This window comes from Kogia breviceps, chromosome 13 (assembly GCF_026419965.1).
Source record: "Kogia breviceps isolate mKogBre1 chromosome 13, mKogBre1 haplotype 1, whole genome shotgun sequence".
Lineage (NCBI taxonomy): Eukaryota > Metazoa > Chordata > Mammalia > Artiodactyla > Physeteridae > Kogia > Kogia breviceps.
This window is the reverse complement of record NC_081322.1, coordinates 43,232,467-43,260,235: the sequence shown is the minus strand read 5'-3', so window position 1 is coordinate 43,260,235 and position 27,769 is coordinate 43,232,467. Positions and strand designations below refer to the sequence as shown.

The 27,769-nt window shown below is 44.6% G+C and overlaps 1 protein-coding gene and 1 pseudogene across 3 annotated transcripts in view; both read left to right on the top strand.

Moving 5' to 3' along the window:
• The window catches only part of FYN (FYN proto-oncogene, Src family tyrosine kinase), a 212,292-nt gene that overhangs the window by 65,410 nt on the left and 119,113 nt on the right, over positions 1 to 27,769 (top strand). For all 3 annotated transcript variants that reach the window (XM_067011674.1, XM_059083616.2, XM_059083617.2), the window contains exon 3: positions 24,070 to 24,139. The gene's annotated coding sequence lies outside the window, so the exon portion shown is untranslated. The remainder of the gene's footprint in view (positions 1 to 24,069; positions 24,140 to 27,769) is intronic.
• LOC136792453 (SNRPN upstream reading frame protein-like) lies at positions 27,374 to 27,746 on the top strand (annotated as a pseudogene).

Here is a 27,769-nt window from a genome sequence, read left to right as displayed (position 1 = left end):
AAAATAGCAACACGGGCCTCACTAAACCCTGTGAACACATCTCTCAGCAGTAGCCCTATTGGGTTTAACATAAAAGACTCCAAGACTTTTACTACAAAGGCTAGAAGTAAATATCGTGTCTTTCATGGAATAGGTGCTCAGTAAATATTTGAGAAGTACATTTGTGAATTTATTTTTGAAATACTTCCCTGGACAAAGTTGTGTCCTTTCTGCAGTTACCTGTACCATCAGGTGCTTTCACAGGTGGGCATGGTGGAGGCATCCGAGCTTCAGCATTGGTGTGCGGAATGCTTCTGTCTGGGGGTGACGGTGAAGGTTTGACACTCCCTGATTCGGTTTCTTTCGGTGTAGACTACCAGGCATCTTCCCATTCCTCCTCTGGCTCCAAACACTATCTGCCTTTCTCCACTCTGCTCTTTGCCCCAGAAAATTGACTTCTCTGAACTGCCTGGGTGGTCTCTTTGCCTCTGGTTTCTAGTTGGGTTCAGCAAGGAGAGGGCCCAAGACTGGAGGGAGGGAGAGAGTGAGTCAGGATGCTTCTTCCCTGTGGGGTTTCTCACGCTGGCAGCAGCCCTTGGAGGATGGTCACAGCTCCTGTCAGGCAGCCAGTGCTCTCCATCAGCACTTCTGTCCCAGTTCAGGTACCCAGTCTCTCATCTTGCCCCTTCAGGCCTTGGGGTGGGACAGAGGCTACCCTACCTGACTCCCTCTCATTCCTAGCCCAGGGGACCACACTAGGCCTTGTGGCTTTCCTGTACCCTGCCCACTTCTTTGTAAATTGTCCCTTTATTAAAATCCCTTCAAATTATCATACTTTGAGGATACCACCTGTTTCCTGCTGGTACCGTGACTCATTAAGGGTGTATATGCTGACTTCTTAGCAACACACAGCAAAGTTGACTGGTTCCAGAGGGACTGACCTCTGACCTCAGCTTTAATAGCAATGTGTTCCACACCAGTATGGTTCCCAAATGTGGGTGTGCTTCACAATCACATGGGGAGGCTGTGAAAATTCAGGTTCCTTCCCCCCGCCACCTACTGACTTAGGGGTGCTGAGGACAGCTATAAGGCCCTTGTGATGAGTGACCGTTTGTAGTTCACTAGACATGGAGTATGATGAGTCATAGCACCCCAAACCCCAGTGGCCTTCTGAACAGGTAACTGGTTACAGGGCACTAGACCTCTGTCTTGTGCCATGTTTAACTGTTACCCAGCAGTGAATGAGTGAGTGACACACCTGATAGTTGTAAATAAGAATTCTCCTATAAAATACAATTTAATGAGAAAGAAAAGAAAACCTGCGAGAGGGGAATAACTGCTCTTTCAACACCTGTTAACAGCAGTTAGCTGATGCACTGGCAGGGGTGGCCAGCCTCCTCCTGGCTCACTGTGCAAGATTTGGAAGAGACGAGACCGTTTCCTGTTAACCAAGGGGGAAGCTCAGTGTCTGTTTTGCCATGGAGTTCCTCACCATCATCTGTTAAGAAGAATCTTATTGGTAACCAAAGTGTCACTCAAGATATGAAATGTAATTAGCTAAATACCGGACACTGTTCTCCTGCAAAAAAAAATTTTTTTTTGACTTATTTAAAGTCCTGTGTTCAAATAAATGCCTTCAGTAGAGCCCTTGTGTAGGCTCACGGAATGCTTCGTTCATCTCTGTCAGTGACCATGCTCTGAAAAAGCATCAGTATTCACTCTTCTGAGGGAAAATTGAGACTGGGGCTCAAGACCCTGCATGAAATTGGGCAAACTGTCCAAAAGACACGAGTTCAAATCCCGCTCACACTAAGAGGTCGGGTCCATTTCTCCTAATCAGGATGTGTGGGGCATGTGAGATTCGTAGGGAGTGTTACTCCCTGCCCCACATCCCCACCAGAACTCTGTTATCGTCTAAAAGAATTCACATCCCTTATCTCAGGGCAGAGTTACAAAGATACTATAAAGTTAGCTGGAAAGTGAATTCTGCTGAGTCAGTGGGGCAGACCCCACGGGTGCCTCTAGCTACCCTGCAGTGGATATTGCGAAATTGTAAGAGAGACGTTCTCATTCCCAAGTTAGTAGTAATTCATCTCACTCAGCCATGAGCCAGGACACGTAGCAGTTCTGTCTTCCCAAAAGGCCAAGTGAGGGTCACTCTGCTTAGGGCTAATTGCTGGAGAAGGACAGTAAACTATCTGTTATATAATGTTTGGCCATTTCATTCATTTTAAGCCTTTCCTTTTAATGGTTTGATGAAGTGCTTTTAGCTGATGGGTTGTGGACGTTAAGATAAAGGGTCATCTTGGATGGAATAACCTAGGAACAGAGATCCTCAGAGCTGGGCCTGAGGAAGAATCCAGGTAGAAATTGCTGAGGTGTGTCCCCCACCTCAAGCCAACCCCTCGCCTCCTCTGGGTTAGCTTTCAGAGCCATCTTGATTGATTTGCCCTGGAAGACAGAGGTGGTCCTTAGTGGCCCCTGGGGTTACTTTGACCAGAGCCTCAAGGAGCCAGGGGTCACAAGCTTAATGCAGTTGTGTTCCACCTCTGAACACAAAGTGCTCAGAAAGGAGAAAGTTTGGTCAGGCTTTGTGTTTTCAACAGCCTAACTAAATTAGATGCTGGCGCTAGGGACCCTAGGAACTGTGCTGGTGTCCTAGAGGGTAGGCTACAGGCAGGGGGCAGAGTGCAATGACCAGTTTACAGGTAGACCCCTCACCTCCTGCTCCACCCCATTCCACTTTGCCCTTCCTTTGACCCCATATCCATGGGGTCTTCAGCTACCCTGAGAGCCATTGTAGGCTCAGAAGAAGACAAGAGGAAAAGGCCAGGAAGAGCAGAAAAACACTTTAGAGGAACTGCTGCAAGAGTCACAGCTCCTAGGGCCAGCCCTGCCCCACCACCCACAATGCCTTTCCTTCGCACAGCCCACATTATTTTTCACTTCAGTTTTTTGGTAGCCTACAATTTGATCATCTTCATTCGAGGTTATAATTGACCTTTAAAAAAAGGCAGTTGTTTCAGAGGAGGTTGATGACTCATTAAACAGTGAGTTACACATGTGTGTGAATTAATTCTATCAGATTGTTCAGCCAGGGGGACGGGGCCTGTGACTGGAAAGATGGGGGCACCTTGGGAAGGGGGCCCAGGTGGGATGTGAGGTGATAGGAATCCAATAGGAGGACTAGAAAGGGGACAGTCGTAGGAGTGAGGAGAGGATTAGGGAGAAAAACACTGCAGCCACAGGGACTCTTGCTCCTAAGACCCAGCAGTCAGGCAGCGGTGGTTTTCTTCTGCATAAGGCTGGTTTGGTGGGGCAGCCTGGTCCCTAACACCGCCAGCAGCAGCATCTATCCTGTGGAAGGTTGCCAGACTTAGCAAATTTTAAAAATACACAATGCTCAATTAAATTTGAATTTCAGATAAACAACGAATAATTTTTTAGTTTAAGTATGTCCTAAATTGTTTATCCAAAATTTAAATTTAACTGGGGGTCCTGAATTTTATGTGTCAGCTCTCAGAATGGCTGAGCACCTGACATTCGGCAATTCTGTGGGAAAGATGCTGTGGCGGGGAAGCCGAGGCTAAGAGAGGTTGTGGTTTGCAGCCTCTCGGGTGGTGTAAAAGCCTCCAAAGCTGGTGCTCCTAAGCCCTGGACCATCATCCATGGCAGGCTTACGGACCCACTTTGGGCCATCTGACATTTATGTTGGGGTGGCAGAAAGGACCCTAGAGGGAGGTGAGGCCAGCTCCACCATAAGAGGCCCTTCCAAAAGGCTCAGTGGGCTGGGAGGCTGCAGCAGGCTAACACAGACTCCAGGACGTGAAGCCGTGGGTGGGGTCAGGGTGGAGGGCTGGGAGGAACAGAAGAGTCATCTGGTCTACCTTCTTCATTTTGTGAGGAAGCTGAGGGCTATCAAGGTAAAGTGACGACTCAAGTCAGAAAATCAGTGAAGCCTGTGGGAGAATCAAGTTTCTTAAGTCCTCATGGAGTTCTTTCCACTACATGGTGCTGACAGAGCAGATTCTTAGTCAAGCCTCCAAGTTTCCGCACAGCGCTACTTTGTATACAGTACCCGCTTAGGCTAACCTTGTGGGAAAGACCCTGTTCTGCTTATGAGTCACCACCCTCCTTTTCTTTTCTGTTGGTGTAAAAACCGCCTTGGTAGCCCCGTATTACCAAGAGGCTGGGTTATATTTTATATCCCAGTTAACAAAGACCAGGGACCAAGAGATCCAGGTTTTGCCATTCATTTCTTTAGATGCTATCTGGGGCAGTTATGCATATTTCCAAAATTTGGCTACTCAGTAGAATGAAAGAAAAACATGCAGCTGTGCTTGCTTCTGGCTTAAGAATATACATTGGTGGTTTTTCAGTATAGTATTCCATTCCTATTTAAGACAGCAATATGAAAGGAGAATAGTCAGCAACAGTCTGCAGAGAGCTCCCAGAGCCCTCTATGGTCCCCAGTTGGGCAGAAAGGAATGCTTAGGGTAGAGTGAAAGAGCGAGGGACGCTCCTGAGGTGGAGAAAACCAATGCCCCCAGTTCCTCCAGGGACTGAGTTTTATGGTAACAGAAGGCGTGGATATTCCCCAAAGCCTGACTCTGCCCTGTTTTTTTCCTAAATCCTTAAGCATGGCCTTCTTATATTTTCAGGACCATGATGCCTCTTCCTGGCTTTTCAACATTTGAGAATGACATGTTCTTTTTAAGTTGATTTGGTTTACTTTAGCAGCTTTTGATGTAAACTGTGGATTTGAGGATAAGAATACTTCAGTGAACCAGTGGCTGTGTCCACACTATCTTATCCCCTCAGTGAATTCGCACGTGGGAAACTATTTAGAGGGGAGAAGGTCATTTATGGGAAAGAAGACTCTTTTCTTCTTGTCTGTTCATGTGGTTTTCTCCGTTCCCAACATGATGGATATTTGTGGTGTTTTCTTGGAAAGCAAATTATCCCACATTAACGTACCATGGCTTCTTTGGGAAGCTGAAATTCCACAAGCTCTTCCACAGATTATTTCTTCAGGTAGTTCTACATTTGCACTGTTTGCTGCAGAAATGCAATAATCCTAGGCAAATTGTTTCTGTGCTATCTCAGGAGTGATAATATTAAACATTAGCAAGCCAAAGTCATAGGCAAAGGCACCTGTTATTTGGATTCTTATATTACCTCCCTTATATTGCCCTGTATCACCCACCCCTTAGGAATTACTGACTGGAAGCATTATGAAGTGATTACTTCCTTCCCTGATATTAACAATAATTATACTTGACTCTTCACAAATTGGAGAATGTGAAACTAAAAAGCTGAAAATATATGATGAGTGAAGCTGGCTGGGATCTGATCAGCTTTGTAACTTGTGGTCCTCAATTCACAGTAGCTTGAGAATAAGAAAACCTCTTATACATTTATTAATGTCATCTATTGACTTCAAAAAAAAAATGGTCGTTAGGATGAAACCTCCCTTCCAGACTCAAGCCATAAAAGTGGCATAGTTCAAAAAAAAAAAAGTTTAATGAAGCCCAAATGTTTGAAGCGATTGGATTAATAGTTTTAAAAGAGTCAGATAAATGTGTACCCCTGATAGGAAACCTCTTTAGAAAATTTTTTTAAAAAACCCTACCAATTAGCCAAGAAGAGTGCTTAGAGGATGAAATGGCAGCAAGCCCTTGGAACTCCAAAGGTCACTGGGGAGGTGCTGTTTTGAGGCAGGTTGGAGGATCCTGGGAACAGTTCTGAAAGAGGGTGGGCCCTTTCTCTAGAGAAAAGTGGGTAAACAGCTAAGCTGCTTAGTTTCCATTTTTGTCACTTAGAAGAACTTCAGCTGAATTCTGGTCATCTTCTGGTCCCACATTTTCCCAGCAAGAAAAGCATGCATGGTTGGGAATTGGCAGGAGTTTTAGCCAGATTCTTGAAGACGCACCCTGCATCCATCCTGGTAAATAGTGCTTAAGTATTGCATTGTTAGTTAACTTGGCACGTGTATACAGCTTATCTGCCAAGGGAACTGCAAATGTTTTGAAGACCAAGATGGTGTCTGATACTTCTCTGTTCTCTTCACTAGCACCTAACCAGCACCTTGCACACTGCTCAGTCCCCTGTTACACAGAGATCTTCCCCTGGTACCCAACGAATTCATGCCAGTCATCGTGGGGGACTAAGATGGGGCAAAGCCCTTTTTCTCAAAGGCTGTGCTCATGTGTAGGCTGCCTACAGAGCACTCATATGTATGTCTAACACCAGTGGAAGTGAGAGGAAGGAGTAAGCCAAAAATGGTGCACAACCCAGGCACCGTTTTTATTTGTCACCAGTCTCAGATGCACTTGCTATTTTTGTAATTGGCTCCTGATTTTCTAGTACGATCTGGACCACTGGAGAGGCCCCTCAGTTTTCTGAAAATTCAGAGTGAATGATACGTTTCCAGGTAAGTCTTAGGTGGCTGGTATGGAAGTTCTGATGAATTTTGGTATTCATTTTCCCAGCCAACAAATTTCTCTCCCTATAAATATTTGTTCAGTTAAACTGCACGTCATAAGACTTTCCATGTGTTATACTTCACGGAGACTAGGCAGGTGTCACAGGAAAACTGGGGAACCCACCTGAAAAGCCATCTGATCCTACAGAGCAGATGCTCCCACACCTGTGGCTGTGCGTCCAGTCTTTTATGATGTGGGGTCTCATTATTTGCTGGCAGAGGTCTTCTTACTGTCTGCGAAGCGTTAGGATAAAGTGCAAGGAAATATAAGGTGATTAAGGATCGAAGAGCAAACACTGAGATTTTTTAGCTTAAAATTTTGAGCTGTTCTCTTTCCAAATCATGGAATTTAGGCATTGGCCATTCATACTTGTCTCTGCTGCAGCCCCCATGCCACCCCACCCTATCCTCAGAAGATTTCAATCGTAATAATCACTTGGTTTCCCACGAGAATAGTTGAGGAGAGAACTGCAGGCCTGGGCAAGGGAGGGTTAAATCTAAAGCTGGGTTTCCAAAAATGGAGGCAGAGCTTTGTGTCAACTGCAAAATAACCTATTCATTAGCAATTCTGCTGCATCATCCTTGGAACTTAAATTCGCATTTTCATCTTGGTGGGTATTTTCAGGAGTCAGTGAATGGTATTAACTTATGCTCTGGAAAAATGGGAGGATCCTGTGACAGATTTAAGAAGCACGGTTGCAGTCAGTCTTTTCCATTTTAGATTATAGTAAACTCCTTCTGCGTCAGGCTTGCTTTCTGTGAGTTTTCTTTTCCTCCCTTCATCACGTTCGTTATCCCTTGGGCGAGTTGTGTCTGTCCCTCCTGCTGCACTCCCCCGCACTACGTGCCGAGAAGCTCTCCTGCAGAGCCTCCAACCAGCTGGAGAGCCTTCTTTCTCCCATCCCCCTGTCTTTCCCACCCCGTGGTGAGACCCATGCCTAATTTTCAGCTCTTCTGGGGTAGTGTGGCATTACTTGGAAGAAAATTAGAAAGCATTTTACACGGCTTATTACAAATCGTTAATTGAAGTGCCACGAAACCCAGGGAATTCATCCTCCCATTGATGTGTGAGTAACTCCTATTAACATTAATAAAGTTGTTTAGAATCAAAGAACGGGCAGGAGCCCATAACAGAGGATCCATTTTGATCCTGCTTTACAGAGTGACTCATACCCACAGGGCATCAACAAGCATTTTAAATATAATTTTTACCACTCCTTTTTAAAAAGGAGAGCAATTACTGAGTATGTCATCACAGTACGTTCACGTCCTTCACTGTGAAGGACGGTCGCTGTTGTGAGGTCCTGCCCCGCCCGGCTTGGAAGTCCGTGTGAACGCAGGCAGGATCGGGGCGGGAGGCGTCCCCGGAGGCTGCCGCGCCTGCGCACTGCGGTGGGGGGAGCTGCCAGAGCAGTGGGCAGGGGACCGTGACCGGTGGCATCCGCAAGACAGAGAGAAGTGAACAGAGATGTTTGCTTCACCTGAGCCGTTTGTGCCCGACCCCAACTGTGCAGTTATTGATAAGTCACATCAGTGAAATGAACCATTGTGTGTTGCGGGGGGGGATTTTAGTCTAGATAAATGTAAAGCTTTTGAACGCTCCAAGGACCCCAGAGAATCTGAAGATGTAGAAACAAGTGGAAAGTACCTTTAACATTTCAAGTAAAATGCAAACACTAGGAGTTAGAGCTGCACTTTCACAGTGAATGAATTTGTGCTGTGCTTATTTATTCACCTTCATAGCCAATAAAGGGAGACTTCCAACAGGCCCCATTTTTAGGTCTTTGTGTCTCCCCTCACCCCTTCCCAGCTTCTCTACCTCCTCTTCTGTCTATCATAGGGCATTAATTTGTACAGGTGTTCTTAATGTTTGGAAAATGACTTCAATGTGGGTGACAGAGAAGAGAGATTTTCATAATTATGTCTGATTTGGACGAGAAGGTTGGTCCTTTGTGTCCTGTGGTCTTTCTCAGAAATGTTAACTTTTATAACACTTAGATTAACACTTGTTTGTTTTTAATGTTGCTTTTTAAAAATCATTTCCTAAAAGGATTAGATGGAAAACTGTGAATTACTTTTATTAGGTTTTTGAAGTGCTAGTTATCATTGAATTATTTCCCTCAAGACTGGCAGCACCTCACCTAGTTTTGTCCTTGGAATGTTACTGAACCTTGCAGGAACTGAGTTCCTTCTGCTTTTGTCTGAGGTTGGGAAGCAGGTGTTCATTTCTGAAATTGTTAATCTAGATGTTCTGAGAAAGAATACGGACTATACCTTTAATCACCGAACCTCATTTCTAGCTCTTTATTTTTTCTTAAAGAATATGTATAGAGTTTCCAAAAAAAAAAAAAAAAAAAGCAATGCTGGTTACAAACAGGTAGAATCCAACTGGCACTGTATAGATAAAAACAAGCCCAGAATTCTGTTCACTTGTCCTTCACCACAGGACTGTGAACTGGGTCAGGATTATCCTTGTTTTACAAATGAGGCGGCTGGAGCTGGAGAGGTGAAGCCAGCCTTTCTCAGGGCCACAGATCCAGGGAGGGTTGAGAACAGGGCCTGCATGATTACTGCCCAGCCCTGCCTGCCTTTGGGTCTTGTTAGAGTTTGTTCCCAGAGACCAAATTTGACTCTCCAGTGCCTAACAGAGGTGCTTGGAGCATGACAGACACTCAGTAAATGGTTGGTGAATGACTATATTGACATAGCCAATATATTGGCTGAAGTTGAAGATGTATAATATTACCCATTGCGTAGGGTTACCTTGAGGACAAAATAAGATAATAATATATACAAACATAACATATATATATATATATATATATATATATATATATGTATGTTACACATATAACATGCTAAGTAAATGCTCTTTTCTCCTCTTTTGTCTTGGTTCAGTTAGACCACCTGCCTGTGGTTTTGCTACCAAGTGTGTATGTCTCTCCATTTATTTTGATATGATGCACAAAATGTAATACATTTTGTGATATGGTTGTATTACCATATCACATGCACGTGTGATTGAAAGAAATTTTTTCACCAAATAATATTATGTATGATGCCTGTATTAGTTTGCTAGGCTGCCATAACAAAGTACCACAGTCTGAGTGGCTTAAACAACAGAAATTTTTTTTTTTTTTTTTTTTTTTTTTTTTTTGCGGTATGCGGGCCTCTCAGTGCTGTGGCCTCTCCCGTTGCGGAGCACAGGCTCCGGACGCGCAGGCTCAGCGGCCACGGCTCACGGGCCCAGCCGCTCCACGGCATGTGGGATCTTCCCGAACCAGGGCACGAACCCGTGTCTCCTGAATCGGCAGGCGGACTCTCAACCACTGCGCCACCAGGGAAGCCCCAGAAATTTATTTTCACACAGTTCTGAAGGCTGGAAGTCTGACAGATCAACGTGTCAGCAGTGTTGATTTCTTCTGAGGTCTTTCTAGTTGGCTTACAGATGCCGTCTTTGCCCCTAATCTCTGTCTTATGAGGACCCCAGTCATACTGGATTAGGGCCTTACCCTAGGACCTCATTTTAACTTAATTACCTCTTTTTTTTTTTTTTTTTTTTTTTTTTGCGGTATGCGGGCCTCTAACTGTTGTGGCCTCTCCTGTTGCGGAGCACAGGCTCCGGACGCACAGGCTCAGCGGCCATGGCTCACGGGCTTAGTTGCTCCGCGGCATGTGGGATCCTCCCGGACCAGGGCACGAACCCGTGTCTCCTGCATCGGCAGGCGGATTCTCAACCACTGCGCCACCAGGGAAGCCCTAACTTAATTACCTCTTAAAAAGCCCTGTCTCCAAATACAGTCACATTCTCAGGTTGTACTGGGGGTTAGGACATCAACATATGTGAAAAGGGAGGCACATTTCAGTCCATATCAGTGAATGCCTTTGATATTTTTCCCTTTTATTTCATTAAAGAAAATGCTGGTCACAACCAACTAACTTGAATTTTCTGAGCCCCTAGATTGATTACAGACCACAGAGTGAAAGGAACTACAGTAGTGGGTTGTGTTGGTTTTACCAGGTTAGTGTGAAATTGGCACCAGCACTGGGACTGGCCGCTGACTGCAGAGACAGCCCTAGAAGCCCAAACACAAAAGGGAGCATAAGGTCAGAGTGGGCGGCCTTCTGCAAACATACAGCAAGCTCCTTAGGTCCGGTCAACAAAAGTTTTCTGTAAATGGCCAGACAGTAAGTGTTTTTTGACTTTGCAGGCCATATGGTCTCCGTTGAGACAGCTCTGCTTTTGTATCATGGCAGCAGCCAGAGACAATACATGAACTAATGGGTGTGGCTGTGTTCCAATGCAACTTCATTTATAGACTCCAAGATCGGAATTTCTTAGAATTTTCACATGCCACAAAATATTCTTTAGGTTTCCCCCCCCCCCAGCCATTTAAAAATGTAAAAACCATTCTTAGTTCATGGGCTGTGCAAAAGCAGTCGAATCAACCCACGGGCTGTAGTTTGCCTGCCCTGTCCTTTCTGGTACACCGAGTCATCTAGCTGAAAGGCTCTCAAGGAATTGGCCTGGGTGATTTTTCCTCAGTCCACGTAAATTCTAAACTGATTATCATGCTTGATTCTTGTGATTTATCTATATTTCCAAATGGAAAAATCTCTGTGGCCACTCATGATAAAAAATGACTTTACCTTTAAAAAATCTTTTATTGGAGTATAGTTGCTTTACAATGTTGTGTTAGTTTCAGGTGTACAGCAAAGTGATTCAGTTATACATATATCCACTCTTTTTTAGATTCTTTTCCCATATAGGTCATTACAGAGTACTGAGTGGAGTTCCCTGTGCTATACAGTAGGTCCTTATTAAAAAATGACTTTAAAAGCAAATGTTATTTTCTTACCAGAGAGAACTTTAACTGGGGATGTAGAAACCTCCTTAAATGATCCACAAAATCGTCGTTTGTCAGATAGTGAAGAGTAGAATCAGCATCAGAAGGTCCGCACAGGGCTTCCCTGGTGGCGCAGTGGTTGAGAATCCACCTGCCGATCCAGGGGACACAGGTTCGTGCCCCGGTCCGGGAAGATCCCACATGCCGCGGAGCGGCTGGGCCCGTGAGCCATGGCCGCTGAGCCTGTGCGTCCAGAGCCTGTGCTCCGCAATGGGAGAGGCCACAACAGTGAGAGGCCCGCGTACCACAAAAAAATAAAAATAAAAATAATTAAACATAATAATAATAAAAAAAGAAAGTCTGCACAAAAACAACAGAGTTTGAATCTAAGGGGTCTCCTTTGGGAAGCCAGTATTCAGGGAAATGGAATCACTGAGGAAAGTCCCAGGTGTCCTCGTGGCACATGGAATCTCCTCCATACAGCTCGACTGCATGGTCCTGGTCTCCATGCTCACCTCTCAGGGTGAGTGAGGTCTCTTTCATAGGAACTCTACACCCTCCACAGTCCCCTCACACACGATGCTCTACAAGCTCAGAAGGTCGGCCACCGTGAGACCCTCTCTCACTCCCTGTGGAGGCTGCCAGCAGCCCAGGATGCTGTGTAAGTGCCCAAGTAAATCTCCCTACCAGAGAGTCCCAGAGAACAAAGCATCTGAGAGGACGAGAGTCTGGCCATATGGTTTCTGTGCCCCCAGGGATGTATTTTAGTGGTGGCCAGAGCAGTTGTGCAGAGCCCATGTCTAATGATGACAGGCCAGCCCCGCACAGCCTCTGAGCAGCTGCTGAGAGGCTGAGCTACCCTCAGAACTGGAGACAGAATTCTCTCTCCATCCATGTGATGCTGCAAGATCAGGACTCCGCCCCGTGACTATGTGTATCCAAGCGAGAATCTGAAGAGCCCAGAAACGGACAAAGGCAGGAATGGTATCCTGGGAGTTATTTTCAGTATTTCAAGGCTGTCAAGTGGAAACTATACATTTAACCACAGCAAGGCTTAGAGGCAAGCTGAGCTGTTGTTGCCCCTAGGGGCAGGCCCGAGCTGATGTCTTGGGGTGACTCTGAAGGGGGATGGAGCACCTACTGTGTGTCACATAGAGATCACCTTTATCCTGAGGGCTTTCCCCTCCAGAGATACTGTAGACTAAACCAAGGCCCCAGGAAGCTGTTTTTTAATCGACGTGAAAAATTGGGCTTGAATATCCAGATTTTCGCCTTAAAAAATCAGTCAGAAAAAATTTAAAAGATTTGTGTTATTTTATTTTGAAACTGTTTACTTCATGCCATCCTAACATACAGTAATAAAATAACTTTGGCATGACAGTCATTTTAAGTGAATAAAAAACCCAATGAAATGAAATGGCACTTTCAAGCTTTTAGCAAAACAAAGTTTTGAATTATCTTGCTTGAATTAAATTGCTGTGCTCTTTTGCTTTCAGTACTTAGAAGAGCTCTGTATTTTTGTTTGTTTGTTTGTTGCGATACACTGGCCTTTCACTGTTGTGGCCTCTCCCGTTGTGGAGCACAGGCTCAGCGGCGATGGCTCACGGGCCCAGCCGCTCCACGGCATGTGGGATCCTCCCGGACCGGGGCACAAACCCGTGTCCCCTGTATCAGCAGGCGGACTCTCAACCACTGCGCCACCAGGGAAGCCCAACAGCTGTGTTTTGTCTCTGGTTTCACTGCCTTAACCACTGAGATTATTTTTAATTGAAGTATTAACATTCATACAGAAAAGTACACACATTGTTAATTGCACTGAAAATGAATTTTCACCAAGTGCATACTCCCCCGTAACTGGGAGCCAGATGGAGGAAGAACGTCACCCAAGCCCCTTAGACCCCTTCCCAGTCCCAAACCAACCCCACGCCCACCAAAGGTAACTATTATACCATGGTTTCTAACATAGGTTGAATTTGTCTACTTTGAACTTTATATAAATAAAATCTCAAGGATGTATTCTTGTGTCTCTTTCAACATTACATTTGGGAAATTAACCCATGTTGTTATGAGTTGTAGTTTGTTCGTTCTCATTGCCGTGTAATGCATTGTTTATAGTAAATTTATTTATCCCTTCTGTTGCACATCGGCTTTGGGGTGGGTTCCAGTTTGGGGCTGTTGCAGACAGTACTGCTAGGAACACTCCTATACATGTCAGTGGGTGAGTAGCTTTAATGTTGCTGAGGACGGATTCCTTGATGGTGAGATCCTGGGTCACGGGACGTCGGTGTGTCCAGCTCTGACAGATCCTGCCAGCTTTCCACGGTGTCTTCATCAATTTACACTCTCACCAGCGCGGCGTGAGAGTTCCAGGTGTTCCATGTCATCACCACTTTGTGGTTTCCGTCTCTGTCATTTTGGCCTATCTGGTAGGTGTGTATTGGTAAGGCATTGTGATTTTAATTTAGTTTTCTTTGATGACTAAACTAGAGCATCTTTTATATGTTTATTGGCCATTTGGATTTCCCTTTTTGTGAAATTTCTTCTCGGGTTTTTGCCCATTTTTATATTGGGTCATCTGCCTTTTCCTTATGGGTTTGTAGGAGTTCTTTGCTGGATTTATATATTGAAATTATTTTCTCCACTATGTGGCCTGCCTTTTGATTCTGTTGATAACTTTTGATAAAGAATTATTAATTTTAATACAGTCCAGTTTATTTTTTTCCTCCATGGTTAACACTTTCTTGTATTCTGTTTTTTAAAAATCTTTACCTGTCACAAGATCTGAAGGTATTCTTTGTTTTCTTCTAAAAGTTTTATTATTTTCCCTTTCACATTTATTCCCACCATGCATCTGGAATTGACTTTCTGCATGTAAAGTAGAGATTAAGAATCATTTTTTTCATATGGATACACAGTGTATTCATTTCCTAGGGCTACCATAACAAAGTACCACAAACTGGGTGGCCTAAAACGACAGAAATGTATCCTCTCATCGTTCTGGAGGCCAGAAGCCTGAAATCAAGGTGTGGGCAGGGTCATGTTCCCTCTGAAGGCTCCAGGGAAGAATCGTTCCTTGCCTCTTCCTAGTTTCTGGTTGTGGCTGCTAATCCTTGACGCTCCTTGGCTCGCAGCTGCATTGTTCTCATCTCTGCCTCTCTTGTCACATAGGCTTCTTCCCCTTGTGTTTCTCTGTGTCTAAACTTCCGTCTTCTTACAAGGACACTGGTCGTAATGGATTTAGGGCCCACCCTAATCCACTATGACCTCATTTTAACTAATTACATCTTCAGTGACCCTATTTCCAAATAATGTTACATTATGAGGTCCTGGCGGGGGGGTTAGGGCTTCAATATATCTTTTGGGGCAACACAATCAACCCACAGTACCCAGTGAACCCAGTGCCATTTATTAAACTTCAGTGTCATCTTTGTCATAAATCAGGTGATTATCTGTGTAGGTCCATTTGGGGAACTTCTTTTTTGTTCTATTGGTCTAATTGTCTATGACACAGATACCACACTGTCTTAATTACTGTTATTTTATAATGAATCTTGGTATCTGATAGAGTAAGTCTTCCTGCTTAGTTGTTGTTCTTCAAGATTATTTTGTTTTTTTGGCACTTCGCATTTCCATATGAATTTTAGAATCTGCTTGTCAATTTCTACCAGAAAAAACAACTGCTATTTTTTAAAATTGAAATTGCATTGAAGATGCAATTTGGAGGAGAACTGACATCTTTAAAATATTGAAACTTGCAGTCCATGTACATGCCATAGCCCTCTATTATTTAGGTCTTCTTCAGTTTCTCTCAATAACGTTTTTAGTAGTTTTCAGTGTTAAGGTCTTACACATCTTTTATTGCACTTATTCCTATATATTTGATATTTTTTGATGGAGATTTGTTTTGATGAAATAAAAAGCAGAGGAAGTGAAGAAAAACTTCTACTGGGTTTACTGTTTCACATTATTAAGGAATTTTCCCATGTTTACCAAGCTTAGCAGGGCTAAGATTTAAGTTGAGGTCTCACTGGATCCAAATAAGAGCTGGGCAAATAAATTAGTTACCTCTTCAAAAATGCAGTTTTTAGTTTGTTTTTTTTTTTAATTTTTTAACATCTTTATTGGAGTATAATTGCTTTTAAATGGTGTGTTAGTTTCTTCTTTATAACAAAGTGGATCAGTTATACATATACATATGTCCCCATATCTCTTCCCTCTTGCATCTCCCTCCCTCCCACCCTCACTATCCCACCCCTCTAGGTGGTCACAAAGCACCGAGCTGATCTCCCTGTAAAAATGCAGTTTTTAGAAGAGGCGAAGTGGCTCAAAATATGGGATCCTTGGATGTAGGTAAAATAGGTCCTTGGTAGAGAAAAGGTAGAGGCGTTAGTTCAGCCATATTGCCACATGGAGAACCGTGGCTGGAAGAGGTATTGAGGACACGATGCAGATATTGGATGGGATAGGGGTCTAGATCTGAGGTTTTCAGTGTTGAGAATGTTAGGGTCCCCCAGAAGTGCCAGGTGGGCCAGGAGGATGGCCAAGGTGGTAGTGTTTTGAGTCCTTTCCTCTTTGAACCAGAGCTGTTCTGTTCCACTTTTATCTAGTATGTTGGAGTGTAGCATAAACGTTAGAAATACACATGCACTCACATCTACGTGTGAATACACAAGGTTCTTGTACTAAAAAATAGCTTAAAGACCACCAGACTAGATATTCTTTAACATTCCATTCAGCCCCAGGATTCTGGGATTTTAATATTGCAGCCAGCCCACACTCCAGGGCCTCTGCACACATCATTATTAACCTTGATCTTGGCAGCGTTGTGATACTGTGTGCATATCCCAGGCCTTCCCAGGAGCTACTGCAGAATGTCTGGAGGGTCTTGAGCATGGTAATCAGGTTGGAAGAGAGCTCAGGGACTTGTCCAGCTGCATCATAGCAAAGCAGCGTTTTTATTCAGCCTCTGGATTTCAAATCACTAGAAACAACTTCATTTACAAGGAAAATCAGAAATAATTCAAGTACACTACGAAACAAGAGTTTCTATTTTATTTTTACCTGATACCTAAGAGATGTGATCACCTGATAGAAACTCATTGCCAGGGAGAAAAGAAAGACATGATTATTATAAATATATACTTCATAAGTTTTATGGAACAGAATCTTTTTCCTCCTGACAGTCAACTAATTATTCCAATGGCATTTACTTCGTTTATGTCTTTCCCAAATAAATCCTCAGCCTAGAAGTGTAAACATAGCAATCATCATCATTATCATAAGTAATAATAACTATGTAACTATTAATATATTGCATATTAATAATGTATAATAAATTATTATGTGAAGGAGGAGGAGAAGAAATTATATCACTGCTACTCTTCCTGCTTGGGGTTGATGGAGATTGTGGGTAGCCCTAGAGTCCCATACACCCCCTCCGACCACCCCTTTGCATGACTCAGCCCAACCACCATGCCAGTGAGCCCAAAATAAATACTTCAGAGCCGCCTCTTGGGCAGCTGAAGATAAGCTCATTTGCTGGTGTGGGCGTGCCTTGCTCCACCGTGAGCCTGAGTCCCCCTCATCCTGGCAATGGCTGATGAGAGAGGAGCAGTCAGCCCTCTCTAGTCCGACCTTCCTGCCCTCTCATCCTGTGCTCGGTAACCCCTTTGTGCTGGCCGAGTGCTCTCCGTGCTCATCTCTTGGTCTACCCATCACTCTTCTCCTCTTTCCTTCCACTCTTTACTCCCGCTCCAGCAAATAAAACAAACAACCACAGCCTTGCTTGAGTATCCCCAACTTGTGGTGGTGAAGCCAGAAGGACCAGGGCCCCTGTAGGCAGAGAAAGCAGATGGGCCAGTGATGCCTTCTTGGAGCACCCCTCTCCCTCCCCCACGAGGGGTGAAAGCCACAGCCCTAAAGCAGGTTTCCTAGGGAACTCTGTTTTCTGCTTCCCATCCTCCTCCCCTTGAGAATAGGCTTTGTTTGCACACTTGCTTGTTTAATGTGTCATTGCGCCATTTGGAACTCTTGAGTTTTGCAGACAATTGACTTTGGACTTGCAGGGAACGCTGTCACATGCCCAGCTTGAACCTCACACTGCACAGGACAGGACAGCCGCAGCCGCCGTAGGAGAGCTATGTAAGGGAGGGGAAGTCACCCTCCCTAGCCCCTGCCCCCCATTCCTTGCTTTTGAAAACAAGACAGCAGGGACTCACACAGCTGTTCCTTAATGGGTAGGCCCTGCAAGTGTGCTGGCTTTATCATCAGCCTGCACCGGCTGGAAGAAGACTTGAAGCCCCATTACAGAACTTAGGTCACAGAGGTGAACTGAAAAGGACAAAGCCCTCTGACTCAACAAAATGACGAGAAGTGGCTCCTCTGTGCGAAGCAGTGGGCCAGGCAGTGTGTCAGCGGTTCAAAGATTTAGGGTAAGTGCCTGCCCTCAAGGATTGGCTCTTCCCTGTGAAGCAGACAGTGTGGTAAGGTCTATAGTAGACGCGTAAATGGTGAGATGAATTCCAGTGGAGGAAATCGGACAAGAAATTCAGGGAGGGATTCATATTCGAGTTGGGCTCAAGGGGCAGGTTGGGTCGCCATTCTTGCAGGTGGAGGTAAGAGTGCATGAGAGGGAAGAACAGGGCAGGTGAAGGCCAGGAGGAGGAACAGGTGCTGGAAACAGCAAATGCTTTCGTAAGGCTGGGTGTGAGGGAGGAAAAAGAAATGGGAGATAAGGCCAAGGTGGGTTTGGAATGGAGATGAGTGGTTTTGAGCACAAAGCTGAAGAGTGTGAGTGTGTGTTAAATCATTGGTTTTTCTAGCAAAGGTCCAGAGCAGCTCCTTCCTTGCCCATGTTATATACTGGGGTATTGTCTTTCTTTTAAGACGGTTCCCATTGGCCTGTGCCACAGACCCATTCTCACTTATCTAGTCTCCGTCAGTCTGCAGGTACTTACTGAGAGCCCTGTATGCCTAGGCCGGTCGGTACTCAGTTCTGCTGAAAGACAGTGGAAGATTTTGACCCAGTGGCATGGTAGTAAGAGCCACTGGGTCAGCAGCCTGAATTATAATTCCGTCTCTGCCACCCACTCATCATATATCCTTAGGCAAGTCTCCTGGCCTCGCTGGGACCAGTTTCTCACCTGTGAAGTGCAGGGCTGGGCTGGTAAGTTGTTCCCAGCCAAGACATTTTAGGACCAACATGATCAGTACTATAATCTAGAGTTTTCTTGTGTGTGGACAGAGTAGGAAAGGGAGAGACCAGAGGCAAAGAGTCCACTTAAGAGGTGATGGCAAGAATTCCTGTGAGGTGTCTTAAGGGTCTGAGTGAGGCCTTTTACTTATTCATTCAACGAACATAATAGTGCCAGCCACTGAGCATTGGGAATATAGCAGTGACCAAAACAAAGTCCCTGTCCTCAGGGTACTTTCTGTCTAGAGACCAACAGTGGGACAGGAAACAAGGGTGATAGATCAAGAGATGTAGTTTGAAACTCATGACAAGGGTGATAGTTGGAGCTGTGGAAGTATATGAGGTACCAGGGAAGAGAAAGCAAAAAGGTTTGGAGGGAAAGAGAGACCTGAGGTGATGGAACCTCAGGAACATTCTGTGGAAAACCAACTAATGTTTACTCCATGATAGAAGATACATTCTGTATCAAGCCAAAGCAACAAACCCATCCCCAAAAAATATCCCATTGTGGTTGAGAAGCTATGACACTAAAGAGAGAATGTCCATTTAGACACCCAGTTCTCCTTGACTATTGACTACATCACTCCTGTATATGAAGCAAAATTACATCAGAGCCATATATGGTTTTGTATAATAGTAGGTCTGTTTGGTTTACTCAGGTCTTTAATAAGTACCAGTGATACTTAAAAGTGGTGTATGGGTGGCTGCCTAAGCTGCTAGTTGCTAGTCCCTCAGATCTTTTCCCAAACCAGCTTGCTCCTGTTCCCCCGCTCCCCCTGTCCCTCCCTCCCCCTCTCCGTCCCTCCGTCCCTCCCTCCCTCCCTCCCTCCCTCCCTCTCTCTCTCTCTCTCTCTCTCTCTCTCTCTCTCTCTCCCCCCCCCACCCCTCCTTCTCCCAAAGTTATTGCAGTGGATCCAGAAGCAGATTCTGAGAGCCTCAAGCTTTTCCTTATTTACCCTTCAGTAATTACATATCACAGGTTGTTTTCCCTATTAGAGTCTGGGGCTGAGCAATTAGTCTCCCATTGTTTTTGCAGGAAATGACATCCATATGACTTCTGCAGAAGCAACTGTTGACCACTCTGGTTAAAAGAATTTGGAAAACGTTCAGCACTTCCTCTGGTTGATCATTTAGACTGGCTGATTTAGAAAGCTTTTGGAAATGTGCAAAGCAAATAACGGTTTGTCAGAACCGAAATACTACTGGGTCAGTTCCTGAACAAAATAGGCCTCTGAACTGTTGCTCTGGTCTCTTGATGCACTGACTTGTCTGGACCCTTCCCTGTGGGTGACTGGTGCCTCGGCATTCTGTTCCTTTTATAATGCTTTATTAGGGACTGATTAGTCAGGATGCTTTCCAGCTGCAGACAATTGACAACCCAACTTAAGGAGGCCTGTACAATAAGAAGCTTATTGGAAGTCTAGTAGCTCTGCAGACTTCAGGGTTGACTGAATGCAAACACCCCTACTCTCCTTCCCTGTGTTTTTTTTTCTGTCTTTGCCCTCCTCTGTGGGCCAGCTTTATGCTTCAGTTGGAGCAAGATAGCTACGGAAGTCTTAGGCATCACATCCTACACAACATTCAGAAGGAGGGAATTTCTCCCAGAAGAATGAGGAGAAGCTCCCAGCAAAACGTTCTGTGCGGGCTTCCCTGGTGACGCAGTGGTTGAGAGTCCGCCTGCCTATGCAGGAGACAAGGGTTCGTGCCCCGGTCCGGGAAGATCCCACATGCCGCGGAGAGGCTGGGCCAGTGAGCCGTGGCCGCTGGGCCTGCTCGTCCGGAGCCTGTGCTCCGCAACGGGAGAGGCCACAACGGTGAGAGGCCCGCGTACCGCAAAAAAAAAAAAAAAATTCTGCACATTGTGTTGGCCTGAAGAAGTTCACATACCTATTCTTGAACCAGTCACTTGCATGAGGAACAGGTTTTCCTTGATCAGTGTGTCTCAAACTTCAGCATGCTCACAGATCACCTGGGATCTTGTAAAACAGCTTCTGATTCAGTAGGTTTGGGGTGAGGCCTCAGAGCTGACATTTCTCAGAAGCTCCCACGTGATGCTGATGTCGCTGCTGGGCACCCTGCAAAGCCTTAGACCACTCAGGCCCCCACCCCCTCACCTGGGAGTGCTGTCACCTTTTCTCAGGCACTGTGGCTGAAAGAACATGGGGCATCTGTTAGGAAGAAGGAAGAGGGAATGGCCCCATGCAGATGAAAACTGTATTAAAGGTACTCGTATCCAGTGCATAATGAGAATGTTACCTTTAAACAGGAGCCACACAACGTCTATGATATGCATTAGAAGCAAAAAGTAAGTGCCATGCTAAGTGTTGTTGTGTGGGAGCACCTATAAACTTATTATGTACTCATGAGGACGTGTACATTGCAGTTTTTGAAACAAAAGATTAAACAGTCATGCTGCCCTCTTCATTATCACTCAGCTATTTTAATTTAATACCATATATCTAGTGTGACTCAACAGGAACAAATTCAAACGAAGTAGATTTAAAGGTCCCTAAGTATAAAAAGAGTGTGCCAAGGGGCTTCCCTGGTGGCGCAGTGGTTGAGAGTCCGCCTGCCGATGCGGGGGTCGAGGGTTCGTGCCCCGGTCCGGGAAGATCCCACATGGCGCGGAGCGGCTGGGCCCGTGAGCCATGGCCGCTGAGCCTGCGCGTCCGGAGCCTGTGCTCCACAATGGGAGAGGCCACAACAGTGAGAGGCCTGCGCACCGCAAAAACAAAACAAAACAAAACAAAACAAAAAGAGTGTGCCAAGTCCAGCCATTGTCCTCTGAGTAGCTATCTCATCCGTCTTAGTTACTGGGGAGGGAGGGTACACCCCAACTTGTCCTACGAGTCACTTGACATGATGTTGGGCATGAAAAATGCTGCTTACCAGTGTCGAATTTCTGCCAAAGCAAATGGTCACAGTGCCCTAATGCATGGTTTTCAGTGGAGAAAATCGCTATGCTCTCTTCATTGAAAAGGAAGAACTATTCTGTTATTTTTCGTGTGTTTTTTCGTTGGCAAAGGACACACAGGAGTTCTGAGCTGCAGCAATTTTGGAAAAAAAAGGCTGATAGGACCAAAGGACCAGTGTCCGTCATGAGGCTGCTCCATCACAGACTCAGTGGGGCCCGGAGTGGATATATGCCACCAGGCGTTGAGTAAACCCCTCTGGGATGGTCCCCTTGGAGGGGTTGCCATCTCCAACCTCATATGCAAAGACATCATTCAGGAGGGGAGGTGGAATTTCACTGCCCCATCGACTTGACTCACCTCCCCTGGAACCACAGCTTCACACCTGTGAGACCTGCGGGAAGGCAGAGCAACTCGTACTAACTGGCCTCACCTAGGTGGGTCACCAAAGCACCTGTACTTAGGGGAATCACTGGCTATTCCTTGTCTTTGCAAAGTCCCTGACACTTTGAGAGATTCTCAGCTCCTCTGGAATAGCTGGGGAAAGCTGCTAGGCTCCAAGTTCCACTAAGGCAGGAATTGTGCTCATGTCACACAGATGCCCCATGTGTGGGCGGGATGATTGAAGAGTCAGTCTGTTCCAGGGAGATCTGTCTGTCAGCCACGCTGACCAAGCATTCACTCTCTAAGGAGAAATAAAAGAGGGGAACATTTTGTTGCCTAACTTCAGAATTTTATAATCTAAATATACAATGTTTAGGTGTCCCATCTGCACATTTAGAACCTCATAGGCTGCCAGACAGAGTTGAAATAATATTAATATTAGCTGAGCCTGTGCTCTGCAAGCAAGACTGCACTATTATTCACTGATTGGTTCAAACAGTGCTGGCTGAATGTCTTCCTGCTGTGAGCTATGAGGCAGGGCATTCTTCACCGACTTGAGAGGAATAAAAAATGGGGAAAAAATAGGGCCTTCCCTTACAACTGAGAAGACTTACAACTTAAAAAGTAGGATATAATAAGTACATTTAAAGTATCTATATCAAATAAAATATAATTTTTAAAAAGAGAAAAGCAAAGAGGGGTAAGATAATACCAAATTGGGAAAGTCCAGGTAGAAATGGGCTCAAGAAGATGATGAGAGTTACTCTAGGCCTTAAAGTGGGGCTCGTGACCTGGAGTCCACGGATGGAATTCTGGGGAGGGGGTGTCTGTGAACTTGGATGGAGGAAAATTATCTATTTTCACTAATCCTTAATTGAAACCTAACATTTTGTTCTGTTATGACAGTAGTATTAGCTGTTTGTCACCAATAGTAATTCTAGGTATTTTCATATTACGTTATAGTTACAGATACCCTGAAGTATCATTTATGCCCAACATTACTTCAAAACTACAGTAGTAATTAGACATTTCCTGGAACTTATTTAAATATTAAGAGAAGCACATCATAATTTTGTTATATATTTTGATAACTGAATATCAGTATACTTCTTTTGAGTCCTATGCATTTCATGTGTTAACTTCAAGAATTTAAAAACATTATTCTGAGAAACAGAATACAGAAACAGACTGCTACGGAACAAAAAGGTAAAGAGCCCCAGGCTTAGAAAATGGTGAGGCCACCTACTGGCACTTATGGGACAGAAGACACTCAGAGAAGGGTCTGGAATGTCCACAGGCTGAGGCAGGACTGGTGGCTGGATTCTGCAGTATCTGATGGGAAATTGTGGGGACAGAGCTAAGGCGAGTAGGAGGCCCAGGCTGATATATTGATAATTTCACAGGTAAACTTGTAGGTGGTGGGAAGCAGTAGAGGTGTTTCCGCTGAGGCTTTAAGTTGTGTTTAGGAAGAAGCAGGATTGGAAGAGAAGGAGCTAGAGGCCAGGAGATGGGTTTCTGCAAGGAGTGAAGCTGACCAAACAAGAGTGTAAAGATGAAAATGGAGAGAGGCAGTGAGTTCCAGAGTTGCCATGGGACTCGAAGGTCAGGCTCAGGCCAGGATTTGCAGTGCAGGTGAGCAAGACCAGCTTAGGCTTCAGGCCTGCATGATCCAGAGAAGGATAATAGCTCCTTACCTTACCCGAGTGATTACTGTGCCAGATGTTGTTTTAAGCCTTTCAGTGTCATTTATATGTCACTAAATTTATATTACTTAATGCTCATAACAACCCTGTGAGGTTAGTACAGTAATTCCTATTTTTCAGATAATAAAATGAAATCTAGAAAATAGAAGTGAGAGCCTCACAGCCAGCAGGGGAGAATGGAGTGTATTGCTGAAAGAAAGAGGAAAGAGGAATTGGTTTGGGCAGGGGGAAAGGTTATGGGTTCAGCTTTAGATATCTTTGCATTGTTCTCTTACCTTCAATTATTTTAAAAGGCTAAAACTTCAAATCAAGTATTTATAAGCACAGTTTCTGGTTTATTTCATTGTCCAGATTGTTATTTGTTTGTTATTAGTGGGTGCTGAGTCAGTTTGTAAATTGGTTTCATCTTTCCTGTGAAAAACAGAGAGGAATCTGGCAGTAAGAGTGTGGTGCATTGATGGGTGCCCAAAACAAGGAAGATGTTGTGGTTTCCAGAAGGGAAACACAATATATATTAAATTACTTCTGCCTAATGATGCATGTCTCCTTTTGTTGTGGTATTTTTCAGGACCAGTCCAGCAGCTGTATTAGAAGACATGTGGTATATATAAAGTTTGTGATCGTTGGGGGAAATTTTGGTAAGTGTCGCTGCGTTTATTTCTGATACCTTGTGAAGTAAATGGTGCCCCTAAAGGGAAACCATGGCTTTGTTCTGTGCATCTTTTAAACCTGTACTACACTTGACAAAATGGATTTTATAATGTAAATGTGACGTTCAGTTGGTGTTTTCTGACAGTATGACATTTTTTTCTTGTTATTGCTGATGTTATTAAGCAATAAGGGGTTTTCTAGGATATAATAATAAGTCTAGATTTTAGGAAACCTTCCAGATACAGGATAAAGAATACCCTGGACCATTTAGCTTATGTTCCTAGCCATCCGTGGAATGTGAGAGTAATAAACCTGCAAACCAAAAGAATAAAAAAAATGTTTTTAAGTTTCCAAAGCAGAGAGATCCTCCTGGTCTATATGTTGAAATGAGAGAGAAACAGGCAGTTAGCTGCTTGGGGAATGGGGCACGAAAGGGAGTTAATAATCCAGCATGCCTGGGACCCAGCCCACCAACCAGCATAGCAGCAGCCTGAGACCAGGAACATTAAATTCAGCAAACACCCAGAAGTCCTTGCTAGCAGTAGTCAAAAGGACAGGAGACTTGGGTTAAAACTCAAAACTCAAGTTCTACACTTATCGGTTGTTATATAACCTCTCTGAGCCTCAACCTCCTCGTCTGTAGAATGAGGCTTATAATGTTACCTACCTCAGAGTGTTGTTGTGAGAACAAAACAAACTAGGTAGTGCTGGGGCACCATGAGTGCTCAATAAAGCAGTTATTCTTTTGTTTTTTACTTTATTTTATTGAAGTATAGTTGATTTATATTTTAAATAGAAAATACATTCAGTATTTTATTGAAGTATAGTTGTGTTTATTTCTGCTGTACAACAAAGTGATTCATATATATATATATACACATTCTTTTTCATATTCTTTTCCATTATGGTTTATCACAGGATATTGAATACAGTTCCCTGTGCTCTACAGTAGGAGCTTGTTGTTGATCCAGTCTATATATATATACTGGTTTGCATCTGCTCACCCAGTCTCCCAATCCATCCCTCCCCCTTGGCAACCACAAGTCTTTTCTCTATGTCTGTGAAAAGCAGTTATTCTTGACAACAGAACACCCTTGTTTGGAAACTGGACATTTGCCATTGAGGTCAGGCCAGCAAAAGGTGTGAGCATCTTCCAGCAGGAGGGCCTCCTGGAAGGGGCTGGTCACACCCCATTTGCTATCACAGGGGGCGTCACAGCTGGTCGCCACAGTCCCTCCTGCAGCGTCCACTGCATAACAGTGTCCCCGAGACCTTTGCCATCTTCTCTAACCCTCTCAACCCATTCTTAAACCAGCTTAGCTAATTTAACTTCCCTTCCTTCCATCTTTGCAGCCAGGTGCAATCACGTTGTTTGAGCTTTGTTCGGTTTTAGAGTTAAAGTTATTTTGAACCAAAATAACGAGAAGAAAAAGAAGGGTCGAGAGGAGATGGTACCCTTGGTTTAGGCTTCAACAACCATGTTGAGGCTTTCATTTCATAGACAAAAAGTTGGACTTTTTGTCTATGCTTATTATGCAGCCTTCACAGAGATCCTATTATTGGAAGGAAATTTTTGAGCTTTGACCAAAAGAACTTGGCTTTGAGGTGGAGCCTTTACCTGTGGTTGGAGAGAATCAACCATATCGGCTGATGGTTAAGATCGGGTGTCTGGAGGTGACAGCCCTCCAGTTGCAGGGGATCAAGGAGATGGACACGGCCTCAGGGGTTGTCTGGCCCAGTCTCCCACTAACCAAAAAACATCTTTTCTCCAGAATTCTTGACAGAGGGGAATTCACACTCTCTCAAAGGTGGGGTTTGCTACTGCACAGAGGAGCTTTCTCCAATTAAAAAGCAATACAGGGCACAGGGAAATGTAAGGGGGTGAGAAAATTGTTCTAGGTCTTGATTGTACTGGTATTTATACAACTGTAGGTTTTGTGAAAACTCACAGGACTATACAATAGAAAAGGAGAATTTTGCTGTAATTAATTAAACCTTAATTTTTTTAATGGGAAAAAAACAAGCAATTAGATATCTGGACATTAGGTCAAATTGTTAAAGAGGGAAGGAGAGAGTAGGAGGGAGGAAAGAAAAGCGATCTAATCCTTCTATTGAGCTACAATATGTGGTCAAGGGAACAAGGACTTGGTCTTCTTACTTCCTGTCATTTCAGTGTCTGGACAGTGACTGCCACCTAGAAGGCCTGTGATAAGTATTTACTGAATTGCTGACTTCCCTGAGTCACTCTGTAAGCAGATAGAGTCAAGTGCACTCACTTTTCCACACACCAGCCCACCAGATATTTGAAGATGCTCTTCTTCCTCATTCTTCTTCTCTGGGCTGAACTTACCATCTCCGTTCTTTGACTCTTTGTCTCCTGATGTTATTTTCCTTTCCCTGCCCACCCGGCGCCTCTTCTTGAGGAAGCATCGGCTTTACCACTCCCTACACGAATGGCCCAGTGCTAGAAACGCAGCCCCTGAGGGGGTCTGGCCCAGGAGGAGTACAACGGGTGCTTGCTTCTGTAGATGGTGTTAATAGACACCAATCCTTATCCCCTTCCATACTGAAGGCCTGGTAACTGGATCGTGAAGAATTTCTTACTAGTAGTCTTCTAAGAATGGAGCTCCTAAAAGTAGGGAGGTTGGCAGTCCAAGAGATCAGGTGGCAGCAAATCCATCCCCATAAATGTCTTAACTGAAATGAGGCCAGGCCCTGCCACCCCTAGTTTGAAACAGCAGTGGTGCTGTTTATAAATCTTTCGGGGTAGTACTATATTACAGATCCTGATTCTTCACTGCGAGTCATAGGAAGTTAGAAATTCTGAAAATTAAACTTGTAGGTGCCTTGAAAAATCTAGATTTTTTTTTTTTTTCCTGGCCATGCCAGGGAGAAATATATAAATAGAGAGAGAGAGAGAGAGAGCAGTAGTTCTCAACCTGGGTTGTTTTTGTCCTCACAGAGGACATTTGGCAATGTCTGAAGAAATTTTTGGTTGCCACACGGGAGGGAGGGAGGGAGGGAGGGTGGGAGGGCGTGTGCTACTGGCATCTAGTGGGTGGAAGCTAGAGATACTGCTAAAGACCCTAAAATGCACAGGACACCCATCTCCATACACACAGAGAAACGATCCAGCCCAAGATGTCAATAGTGCTGAGGCTGTGAAACCGATATGGAAATAATAATAATAATTTAAAAATCAGGTATTTCTTGGGGCCGCCCCGGCAAAGGCCGCGTAGAGTGGAGCTGCTGCCGGAGATGCCTGACGGTGTGTTCTGAGGAGCGGCCAGCGGCGCGATGGAGCGGGACAGGGACCATTTACACTTGAGACGGACCACAGAACAGCACATACTAGAGGTATAAGTCCAAGTCAAACGGAGAAGAACAGCCTCACTGAGCAACCAGGAGTGTCACCTGTATCCAAGGCGATCTCCGCAGCAGCAGCAAGTCCCTGTGGTGGATTTCCAGGCGGAACTGAGACAGGCATTCTTAGACACCAAGAGGTGGTTAAAGCAGTATTGGAACACCCAGGTAGCTGATTCCAAGAGAGAAAACAAAACAAAACAGGCTCCATCTACTATTCGAAGCTTCCGCCCCAGCTTGCACTGTTTGTAGGA